This window comes from Lissotriton helveticus, chromosome 2_1 (assembly GCF_964261635.1).
Source record: "Lissotriton helveticus chromosome 2_1, aLisHel1.1, whole genome shotgun sequence".
In the NCBI taxonomy this organism is placed as follows: domain Eukaryota; kingdom Metazoa; phylum Chordata; class Amphibia; order Caudata; family Salamandridae; genus Lissotriton; species Lissotriton helveticus.
In genome coordinates this window covers 1663939860-1663952772 of record NC_136059.1, presented here as the reverse complement: position 1 = coordinate 1663952772, position 12913 = coordinate 1663939860, and positions in this window count along the sequence as shown.

Sequence of the window (12913 nt, the reverse complement as noted above, 5' to 3'; positions counted from 1 at the left end):
ACCTCCCTGCCAAATCCGCCCATACTCTACAAACCATGAGGGGTACGGACCTCTTTACCAGAATTGCTGTCCCACTTGACCCGGAAGTGTAATCAGCATGAACCAAAAGTTTATATCCTCATCTAGTGAGGGCTTTTGTCTTCTGCCCCACCAAGTGCGTCTCCTGTAACAATACCACATCGGGAGAATGGCGTTTCAAATACTGTTGCACAATCCCCCTCATAATCTTGTCTCCCATCCCTTTGACGTTCCACGTCAGTACAGAAAGTGTCCTATTTCTGTCCCCCCATCCCAGATCACAAAAGGAGCATCAATGAAACGGATCAGTGAGGTCAGCGAGAGAATTACAAACATCTTGTCCAGTAATAAACGTCCCATTTGTACATGTAAACATTGTACCTTCAAACACCCCCCCTCACCCCAACTCCCTCACCCCCTCTCTGCCCCCTGTCTGTGGATTCAATACTAACAGCAAACATATCCTGACGCAGCCTGCAGTTAAGAGCAACAGTTACATACATATGTTTATCTCTTTTGAAACCAACACAAAACTCATTACATATCAAAACCTTACAATTACAATGTAACTCGTCACAAGAGCATCTACATGTCGGCCTATCGATTTCCTGCCTTAGGATCTCACAAGCACTCTGTAGAATAAGAAAACAATAAGGAACTACAAACCCCCCCTCCCACCTCTTGCTCCCATCCCATCCCCTACCCTGCCCCCCTGCCCGTGGATCTAGAACTACCCACACCCAAACATGGCAGAGGGCCTCTCTCCCCCCAAAATGCTAAAGATTCACGGGGTGAACTAGCCCCCCCTCCTCGCAGGTGCACATCACAATTGACATGTAATTTAGCCATCCACACTAAACAGTATCCAAACATTTCCCCCCCCAAATCGCATCAATGAGATCCATCAGTCCGTACCATATCATTAAGTCTTTAAGTTCACGAAAGTCTCGGAACAATGGGCATTGCTACCCCCCTCACCCCCCCTACTTGCGCTTTCAGCTGGATTTGAGTCCTTCGTCCACGCCGCCAGGTCCATCAGTCCTGCTCCTTCAGCTGACTGTCTTCCTCACCTGAGCCATTGTTCACCACTTCCTTGTGGATACCTGTTTGCTGGCCGGGTCTACCAGGGCGATCTCTCCTTTGGCTTCCCACCGTACTCCAACCCTTCATCCACTCCCATACTGCCTTCGGTGTGTCAAAGAACCAGGACTTGCCGTCGGACTCCACTCATAGTCGCGCAGGAAAGAGCATTGCATATTTCACCTCTCAATCTCTCAGTTCCTTCTTCACCACCTGAAAGCTGCGGCGCTGCACCTGAACTCTGGCCGTAAAATCCGAAAAGAACGGCACCTCATAGGTATCTATCTTCAAGGGAGGATTGGAGCGTGCAGTCTACAGGATAATATCCCTGTCCCGATAGTTGAACACCCGAGCAATAAGGGGCCTCGGGGGTGCGCCAGGTTTTGATCTACCACCTGGTACCCTGTGGGCCCTTTCAATAGCTGAAAAGTCTTCGGTTGTAGGTGTTTTGTAATGAGATCCTCCACATATAGGTCAGCAGCCGGCCCCTCCGTTCTCTCCGGAAGTCCTAAAGTACGAATGTTATTGCGGCGGGCACGGACTTCGTATTCATCAAGTTGTTGTGACATTCTCTCCTGTTTCTTCTGCATTTCCAGCATTCGCATTTGAAGTTCCGATGTATCAATCTGCAGGGCACTGATAACTATCTTGAGGTCTTTGACCTTCCCGTCCATATTCCTAAAGTCAGCTCTGATTAGCGAGACCTCCACGGTGACCAAGTCCACCGAAGCGCGCACTCCACCAATTGCTGTCATGACATCATGAACAGTTGGCTCCGGGCCTTGTGTATGGACAGCTGCCCCTCCGTCCTTCTGTGATTGCGGCGAATCGCCTATTTCCCCTGTTTTAAACAAAGCGAATTTAGCCAGCTGTTTCTGGGCGTTGGCCTTGGGACCCCTTTCCCCTGTCAGCATGGCTGCGTACAACCAGTCGGTCCGCTGGAAAAGGGCAGAGGGCAGTTCCACAGGGACAGCGTCACCTGGTCAATGGAAGTGACCGAGTCAGCGCGTGGAACATCTGGCATCGCCACTCCGATATCCTTGCTCCTAAGAGCCCGCACCGCGATTGGAACACTCCGCTCGTGACAGTGTTTATCAAGACTTTGGAGGCAGGAGCGACAGCCTCCAGCGTGTGGCACCTCTATCTCCCAATCGTGTCGCCAGTGCGTACTAGTCTCAAGTGGAGGGGCTAAGGGTCCCAGCTGCCTCCTCAGCAATAAATGCCAGGCCGCAAAATTTCTACTGGCCCCTACCCAGCTCTCAGAGAAGCAGTCTAGCCACAGTCAACAGGAGAGGCCCACTAGTTCATGCCCGCTCCTAAATACCAGGCAAGCTGCGGCCATGCAGGCGCTACTCCAGCGTCACATGAAGGGGATTTTGGCCACTGCACCTTTCCAGTCAAGGTACCAGGAGCCTATCGGGCCAACCACCTTTAATCCGGAGCGCCTCATGCAGTTTAAGGCCTCAGCATGCGTGGTGCCAGCTCCCGGTGTGCATCTCAAAAGTCTCCCAGACACAGCAGTACTGGTCCAGCCGACTCTTTAGGCCATGTCCGCAGGTCCCTTTACATGACAGCCCGTCCTTTCTCAGCTCATCCAGACCCGGCCACAGTGTTATATATAAGCCCCAGGGTGGGCAACACTCACTCTCTCCCCCTACCCTCGTGCCTTCAGGGTCTCCAATATATTTAGGCAGCCAAGCAGCCCTACTGCATAAGGGGAGGGGGTGCATCCAGCACTCCCTTGTGAGGTCACCAGCAATCCGTAGACACCTCGTCACAAAAAACGAAGGCAGCAGGAAATATTACCGACGCCGCTGCAGCCTGAAGACTCACTCCCTTACACAGGCCTCAAAGCGGGACCATCGGTAACCGCGCTGCGGTTGGGTCCGCCTCCGCTGGGTCCCCACAATCTCCCCCTCTCGTGAGCCTCCACTCCTCACCACTACAGCTGCAGTTAATTAGGCTAGTTATCCATGCCTCCCAGCGCCGCCACTCCAGGTCATTACCCCTCTGCAGGGCCCCCACACGCCAGCACCTCCTGCCCGCCGAGTGCGTCTTGGTGGGGCCCGCTGTGTAGGCCGCCAATCCGGGGTCTCCCGCAGTGAAGCACTTACCAGCACAGCCCATCTCTCTCCTCTCTGCCAGGCCGACGTTCTTTTCCCCGTGTTCTTTAAAGGCGCCGCTTCATGTCCCACACCACCACCGTTCACGTGAGTAGCATCTCTCCCACATCCACAGAGTCTGCAGAGTGTATTCTTCTTTCCGAGCGGAGGCCACCTCCTACCTCAATTTACTCCTCAGAGCCGCCATTACTGCCATGCCCAAGTCGTCACAGAGGGCGATTGCACAGAGCGCACGTCGCACCAGGAGCTCAAGAATTTCCCGGGGGTAGATTCAGGTAAGAAGCACTTGCTTTGGGATTAACTTCTCCCCTGTGGATGGCACAGGATAAGTTGGGATACCTGCAGGGAAGGAAGGAGCCCAATTAGGCAGTGGCCATTCCCGACAGCTGCTAGCCACGCCCCCCCTTCCTGAAGTTTTTTGAGTGTCTACTCTTCTGGCTGGTTGCTACATCTACTTTTGGTATGGGGAATTATACTTGGCCCTCAGAAGTTTGGTTTTCAGAAAGCCATTGGTAAATGGAAACAATCGGGATAAATTCATTGTAATGGTGCTTGTACTCTCAAAGAGTAAGAAACAAATGTAATCCAACTCAGGATGTTACGTACAAACAGGGAGCAGGTATCACTCCCAAACTAGGGTGTAACACCCAAACCAGGAGCACTTATGAATTACAACATATCATTCTGTCATCTAGGAAAAGTATGTTATGGGTCAACCACATCAAGGAGTGGTTGGATAAAAACATTTACAAGTGGCAAATGTCTGCCGTGTATGTCGCCTGGAAAAAATTTAAATGAGCAAAACTCCATTTCAAAACATACCCACTGTTGTAGCAGAATTTATGAAGGCATGTTAGCCCACCTTATTAACCTAATAAATTACGGCCTGATTAGAATGTCGGATAAGCAATAAAAGATGGGAATACTAGAAAAGAATAGACACTCAAATCAATGAAAAGTTGGGTGAATATGGTGAAGCAACCATAAAAGACTTTGCAAGGAAAAAAGGAGACCGAAGAAACAATTAAGTTACCGGTAAAAAAGTCAATGCTGACCGAGTTATGAGCATTAAATATAAGCGAGTATAAACCACTATCTAATGTACAAGTGGAAACTGATCGGAGTATAATAATTACACTTTTGTATAAGAGAACATTGAACTACAAGGACCACAATCCTTTTAGCATGTACATGTGACAGGAATTGGTCACAAACTGAATTAGAAAAAACATTTAAAATTGTAATGGGCGGTACAACCCGTTGATAGTGCGCAAGGTGGTGAGACACTGAAACGCGTAGATCAAACGTGCTATCAGCCCCTGTATATGAAGAATAAAGCTGATTTGGAACTGTTTTGGGTGTGCGACCCATTTTTTCCCTCGCTGGGGGAAGAGTTGGTGAATGTGAAGCAGCGTGGGTTCAGCCGCAGGGTAACGCACCAACCACGAGCGCTGCAGTCCCCGTGTAACTGGAACCGAATTGGGAGGTTATATATATATATATATATATATATATATACATATATATATATTCAAACAAACCCTCCTTTCTCCTCCAAGAAGGCTCACCGACACTGTCTGGGTTGCTTTAAAACTGCTTTAATGGTGAACAACACGATGGCAAGCAGCTACCTGAGCCCAACGTTTCTGCTCTTGCAAGCCTTGATCACAGGCGGTGCATCTCTGTAACTTTGAACTGCCCACGTGATATCTGCTCATATTATCGGTGCAGGCCGTATTCTCCCACAGAGTGCGCGAAGGAAAATGAGCAATTCCAAAAGTGAACGCCAGCGTTTCAATATTCTGATGCTGAAATGCGCACATCTTTCATGAGTAATAGCAATCCTTCAGCACATTTAATAAAGGTAACTTTCATGCCCAGTTCGTAGTTTCTATGTTACACTCAATGCTTTTCAAAACATTTCCAGCCTGCATTATGGACCTTTCTCCTTCTGCTCCCAACTCGCCTCACTCTGCAACCTCGTCACAGGGGGCAAGCAGGTCGGGCTCCAACACTTCAAATGTAAGAAAACTTGCCGAGCAAACCAAGCCCGAACCTTGAAAGGCGGCCAGCGAGTCTGGTGCACGGCTTCCAGTAGTAATTCAAACAAACCCTCCTTTCTCCTCCAAGAAGGCTCACTGACACTGGCTGGGTTGCTTTAAAACTGCTTTAATGGTGAACAACACGATGGCAAGCGGCTACCTGAGCCCAACGTTTCTGCTCTTGCAAGCCTTGATCACAGGCGGTGCCTCTCTGTAACTTTGAACTGCCCACGTGATATCTGCTCATTTTATCAGCGCAGGCCGTATTCTCCCACAGAGTGCAAGAAGGAAAATGAGCAATTCCAAAAGTGAACGCCAGCGTTTCAATATTCTGATGCTGAAATGCGCACATGTTTCATGAGTATTAACAATCCTTCAGCGCATTTAATAAAGGTAACTTTCATGCCCAGTTCGTAGTTTCTTTGTTACACTCAATGCTTTTCATAACATTTCCAGCCTGCATTACGGACCTTTGTCCTTCTGCTCCCAACTCGCCTCACTCTGCAACCTCGTTACAGGGGGCAAGCAGGTCGGGCTCCAACACTTCAAATGTAAGAAAAGTTGCCGAGCAAACCAAGCCTGAACCTTGAAAGGCGGCCAGTGAGTCTGGTGCACGGCTTCCAGTAGTAATTCAAACAAACCCTCCTTTCTCCTCCAAGAAGGCTCACCAACACTGGCTGGGTTGCTTTAAAACTGCTTTAATGGTGAACAACACGATGGCAAGCGGCTACCTGAGCCCAACGTTTCTGCTCTTGCAAGCCTTGATCACGGGCGTGAACTGCCCATGTGATATCTGCTCATTTTATCAGCGCAGGCCGTATTCTCCCACAGAGTGCGCGAAGGAAAATCAGTGATGTCATGAGTGATGTCACTGACCATGTCATGAGTGATGTAATATGTGATGTCATCAGCAGTGCATTGCACGCGCAAGTTATAGTGAGTCCAACTAACTATAACGTGGGAATTTCAATGGTTTTATGCGAGTAAAACTTCCAGCTAACTATAACTGGTGTGAAACCTATGGTTTTTTCAGTGAATTTAATAGGTTTTTTAAATGCTAATTCCTAACTATAACTGGGGTGAAACCTATGTTTTTTTCAGTGAATTTCAATGTTTTTTTAATAGCAAATCTCTATAAGTATAAAAAGTAGAACATTTTATAACGAATTTTATATTGTATAATTATTTAATAGTTTTTTTTTTAATTTTTTGCCTCGGAGCGCTCCCGGGGCGCGTACCGGTGAACGCACGGGTAAACGCAATGTTACGGCGCGTTAGCGCTATTCTCGCGAACGAAAACAACATCGTGACGTTTCGCGTAACCGCGTGATGCGTCATATGATGCACTGCGTAAGCGCACCCGGAAGCACGCGAGCGCATACGATCGCGCAACGTCCTTACGTGCTTATGCTATGCGCCCCCGGGCGCGCTCCAGAGCGCGTACCGTAAGCGTAACAAGTCATATGACCTTGAAATAACTCTTTTCATTGGTTCCTAACTTTTTTTTTTACAAAGACTGAAATCCCCACCCATTTCCTTCACTTCTTGTTTCACTTTTGTGAGTGCAAGACCTGCTTTTGGCACCTGTGTCATATTTACTTCTATTATCATGGCTGCAAGAGCATCCAGCAGCAGTGATGAGACTGAGGATTTCATTGATGAGGAGGTTCCTGAACCAAATTCCAGAGGGGGAGAAGAAGGTAAATGCTCAAAAGGTGGAGTGTAAAATATGCCACACCATCTTATCGAGAGGAAATCCCAGAAAAAAATACAGCTTCGGGAACTGGACGATGATACGCCACGTGTCAAGTAAACATCCCCAGAACTATGCATGGGAGAGTGTCAGGGCTCTGGCATGAGAGGCTCCCAGGGATGGTAGCTCTACTTCTACCGGTGGAGCAACACCTTCTGTGCGTCGGCGTGAGCAGGAGATGATACCAAATATTCAGCCTGCTTTTAATCAGGCTATATTAAAATGCCGAAAATGTGACCATCTTCTTTGCTATGGGGAGCAAAGTGTCACACTCATGGTTCGAGCTCTCGAGAACCACCGCTGCCATCCCCAGGCCTAATTTTTAATTTTTTTTTGGCTCCTGTTGAGCTGTTTCCAGTTCCCTGTTTTTGTTTTTGTTAAAAAAAAGAAAAACAAAAGTTCTTTTCAGAGCTACCTCCAATTCTCATCAAAGAGCTGTGTTCTTAAAAAAATGAAAAAGAACTACCTCCAATGTATTAAAAAATGCTACATTTGTAAAGAAGTCTGTCATTGTTTTTTCTCCTGCATACGCTCCCCGGTACGTGCACCGGGGCGCGTACCGTGCACTCCCCTCGCGAAAATCGATTTTTTATGCGGCGGGGCCCTTTTATGACCCCCACATCAAACCTAGGGGGTCAGGGGGGGTCTACCCTGCCCCCTTTTGGTTATTTCCCTTTTGTTTTGGCACCTCTTGTGTCTCGATCCTACCAAGACACAAGATGGCGGCCGCTCCAGTCTGTTTGAAATGTTGACACACACCCGTGAACCAATCAGCTTTCCGCTCGCGAACTCGCGTTACTCGCGTTACGCGCAGGGTGTGCTCCCCGGTGCGCGTACCGGGGCGCGCCTATAGATATATATTTTTTTTAACCTAAATTACTCAAAATCCTCTGGAGCACATATCTTGAGACATAGCAAAGGCACATCGGGCTACCAGTCCCTACAAAGTTTGGTGAAAATTCATTCAGCCGTTCGAGCTAAAAGTGAGTCCAACCGCCCTATGGAAATTAACATGGGGAAAACACGTTTTGGGACCCCCTTTTATCTCGGCCCCCAATTGACGAATCCCCCCCAAACTTTCAGGGAAGGAGCGGAAAGCCGCGAGGCAAATTTGAGGAAAATTTCAGGCAGATTCCTCAACGGGCGCCAAAGTTATTCCCAATAGAATGTTGCGATTTCCCTATGGAAAACAATCCTAACTATAACTACCTACTGGCGACCGCCAGTAGGTAATATATATATATATATATATTACCTACTGGCGGTCGCCAGTAGGTATATATAGTTAGGATTTTTTCCCTATGGGATTTTTGAAAATTCTATGTCGAATAACTTTGGCGTTTGAGGACAGAATTGGCTGAAATTTTCTGGAAAATGGAACATTTTGTTTCTGAGCAGCCCTTGGAAATTTGGGGGGGTTTCGTCAAGGGGGGGCCGAGAAAAAAGGGGGGTCCCAAAACGTGTTTTTAACATTGAGTTTTCCATAGGGCGGTTGGCCTCACTTTTAGCCCGAACGGCTGAATGGATTTGCATGAAACTTGGCAAAATTGTAGGGACTGGTAGCCCGATGTGCCTTTTCTAGGTCTCAATATATGTGCTCCAGTGGATTTTGAGAAATTAACGTTTAAAAAAAGATATATATCTGTAAGCGCGCTCCGGGCAGCGCTCCGGTCCGCGGACCTTAAGCGTACCGGAACTTCGCGTAGCTAAGCTGATTGGCTCTCCGGTGTCTGTCAACATTCTAAACAGTCCGGAGCGGCCGCCATCTTGTCTCTCGGTAGGATTGAGAGACAAGAGGAGGCCAAAACAAAGGCGAAAATGACCATAAGGGGGCATACTAGATCCTCCCTGACCCCCTAGGTTTAATGTGGAGGTTTTAAAAGGGCCCCGCGGGGCAAAAAAAACAAAAAAAAAATTTGTTTTTTTTTGCGTGGGGAGCGCCCGGTCCGCGAACCGGGAAGCGTTCTGGGCAGCGTACTGCAATGAAAAATGAATGATAGACTTTTCAAATGCTGTATGTTAATTGATTGCAGTTTTTGTTGATTATTTTTTATTTTTTTTTATTTTTTAAGCATTTTTTTTTATTGTGATTGTGTTTCATAATTTATTAAACTTTCTAACATTTCATTGTCAGAAATTTCATAATTATCATGGAATATACATTGTAGTCTCTGAGGGTGTAAAATGTCCTCATTTGCAAGGAGGTTATCTACTGCTTGTACACATTGCAGTAGTTCATTGTCCAAGTTTCATCGAAAAATTCAATGTCAATTTGATCAATTGTATCAATCAATTCTTGGCTGCTCTCTTGCAGGTCCATTTCAAAAGAAACTTGGTTTTCGCCTTCCATTTTGCCTGAAATTTGGATTAAAAAAATATATATTAGTAGAGATAGGGCAATGTTGGGAATAATTTTAGATAGGCATTTTCTATCAGTGAATTTATCTTTGGGCAGTGTATAGTATTAGAGTGGAAGTAGGAATATAAAAAAGTGTATGTGATTTAACGTAAGTAAATTCATAATTATACAAGAGAAGCCTAACTCCATCCATAACTATAACAGAGAAGTCTCTCTAAATCTATAACTACTACAGAGGGATAGTATATATCTATCAGAAAAAGTTTACCATATTAACTTATAGTGCACAATATACTTCAGTTTTAAAAATAAAAACTTACCTTTAGAAAGAAGTTGAAGGAATTAGTGAAAATACTATTGAAATGTACAGCAAGAAGTAGTAGTCAAAATGGCTGTGTTTTCTTCTCTTCCTTTATATATATTCAGGTATATAACCAATGAAATGTCAGGTAAAAAAAGTAGAAAATGAAAGTAACATTTTCATTGGTTGTCAATTCCAACACTTCAGATGTGTTTTGTGAAGTAATTTACCTCAGGGTATTTAGAGAGGTCTACCGGCTAAATGACTAAATGGAATTCCAATAAAATTTGTGAAAATGGTAGGGATTGGTATGTAGTATGAGCTAATCTATATTTGGTGAAATTGTCTCCAGTGGCTTTTCTGTGAACTACTTTCCCACCTTTTTTGATGGTGCGCTTCCCAGGGAGCGACCCGGTACGCGTACCGTTGAGCGCCCCGGTTCGCGAACCTTAAGCGTTCCGGGAGTCCACCATTTTGTGTTTCGGTCGAATTAAGATACAAGATGGAGGGCAAATAATGTTCAGAATGGGTAGAAGGGGGCACGGTAGAGTTATCTTGACCCCCTAGGTTTTCTGAGGGTGGCTGAGGAGGCTTATATGTGCGAAAAAAAAACATTTTTAAAAAAAATTTCGCGAGGTTAGCTCCCGGTTCGCGTACCGGGTAGCGCCCCAGGGAGCGTACTTTGTTGGAAATTAGTGAAAAATGTTAGAGTAAAATAATAATTGTGAGTGATCAGATGTAGGGTAGCTCTGAGAAGAGCTTTTGGGTTTATGGTACATTTAGGTACTTATAAGTAGGTACCAATGCACATTCTTAAATTCAGAGTGAAAACTCTGTTGCCCTCATCTGAGAAGTGAACTCCATCTCCTCTGTAGATATCTTGCATGTAGTAACGCAAGTTATTGTTGTACAGGGAGCCCATTCCATGGTCTCTCATGTAAGCTGAAACAGATTTGTTTACATGCTTCCTCGACTTCTCAATTTGTGGACAAAATTGGTTTGACCACCTCCATTTCTGTCTTTGGCATATACTTGAATATACCAAGGCAGTCTGAGGAAAAAGTGCCATTAATTGCTCAAAGGTGTCCTTTAAAAGCATTTCCAGACCTACACCAGTCAAAGTGCCCAAGTCATTACCTCCACAGTGCACAATTAACAGGTCAGGTTTGGGCAAATGCATAAAGGTTTTCACCAATGGTATCAATTGGTGACATTTTAATCCTCTGTGGCCAAACCACTTAATTTCCACATCTTGTAAATTGAGGTTAGGTAATTTCCTGTTTTCAACGTACCTTTGAGCCCAGTGAATATAACTATGTCCAACAATCCAGACAGAAAACATGGTGAGAGAAGGTTCTCCTGCAGTCAGATGAAGTGTGGCAATGAAATGGCAGTTGAAAAAATGAGAGTTTAAAATGAAAAAAACTGTGGAGTTTCTGTGTTCATGAAGCAGTAACAGTGATTGGTGGATTTTGATTGCTGAAAACAGAAAGTTAGGGTGCACGGATGTGTTCTTTGAAAGATGTATTTTGAATGGTCAATAAAAATCATTAAATGAAAGAATGCACTGGATATGCAGGTGCACTGAGAGTTCAGAGTTCAATTGCAACAAAGTTGTGTGAACTTGCAAACACCAGAAGTCTTCCAAGAGGTGGTTGCCATGCAGAAAAGGCAGAAAGGGCAGAGGGGGGAAGGGTTTTCATTTGAAAAAAAGTGAGGGAAGAGTTTTGATTGGGTGACATGAGAGATATGTGTGAAGAATTACAGCATTTCTGTGCTTTTGATAGCTGCAGACTCTGGAGTGCATACCTTTTGCTCTGCTGAAGACAAATTGGTGTGTTTCTGAGACTGTTTTCAAACTCAAAGTATTTGCTAAGGTGAGAAAATATTTCTTTAATTTAGATAGAGAATAGTGTGCTTTTAGGAGAAAATTATGAATTATGTGGCGCAAATTGCTTGTAAATATGCTCCCACATGTGCATGGAAAATTTAGATTTTGAATGTTTGTGTTACATAGCCATGTTAAAAGTGATACAAACATGCTGCAAAGGCAATCAAAAAACGCTTTTATGTGTCTTAAGGACATTTTAAGTAATTTTCCCATGTGCAGTGTTTTGAAATTATGATTTGAAAATCGTTTTTGGGGAAAAGGAATTGTTTTTAAATTTATGACAAGGACATAATGGTGTATGCTTCTTTATACGGCAATTGACTGTCCCTGATGTTATTTTTCCCATTTTAATGTAAGACCTTTCTCTGTGGCGCAAGTTGCTTGTAAATATGCTCCGACCTGTGCATGGGAAATTTAGATTTTAAATGTTTGTGTTACATAGCCATGTTAAAAGTGACCCAACCATGCTGGAAAGGCAATAAAAAAACACTTTCATGTGTCTTAAGGACATTTTAAGTAATTTCCCTGTGGGCAGTGTTTTCAAATTATGAATTGAAAATCGTTTTTGAGGTAAAGGAATGTTGTTAAAATTTATGTGCGCCATATGTCCAAAAAATTTCGTTTTCAGGGGTGCAGCAGGGTGTTCTTGAGACACCCCTGCACCTTTGGAAAAATTCCTAATTTGCGATGAGCTAATTGCTAATCGCAAATTGCACCTTCATTCTTATGGGCCTCCTGCTCCATGGAAATGAATGGGTAATTTGCAATTAGCAATTTGCTCATCGCAAATTAGGAATGGTAAAGAATCGCTATTTATTCCTTAAAATTCGCTATTTTGGAAATGCAAAATAGTTATATGATACATATGGCGGTTGATGTCTAACAAGATAAGAAGCTTAGGGATACATTTATGATGACTGGCGCAATGAAGTGGACATCACCTACTTCATTGGTAGAGCTTTACATGTATTATGTCCTCTGTATTCTTCATCAAGCGTAACTTTAATCTGCAATCCTGAGTAGGCCTCACCTTAAACAAACCTCTGGATAGGCCACACCTTATCGTCATCCTGAATTAATCATTTAAAATGCTAGGGACAGATTTATGATAGGTGTATGCCTCTTTTGCGCCACTTACAAAACACTGTCCACGGGGAAATGACTTAAAATGTCCTTAAGACACATGAATGTGTTTTTTTAAAGCGTTTGCAATTTTTTGGGGTGACTTTTAACATGGCTATGTGACTCAAACAGTCAAAATCTAAATTCACCATGCACAGGTGGGAGCATATTTACAAGGAATGTGCTCCATGGGGAAAGGTCTTATAATGTAATATGGGAAAAAT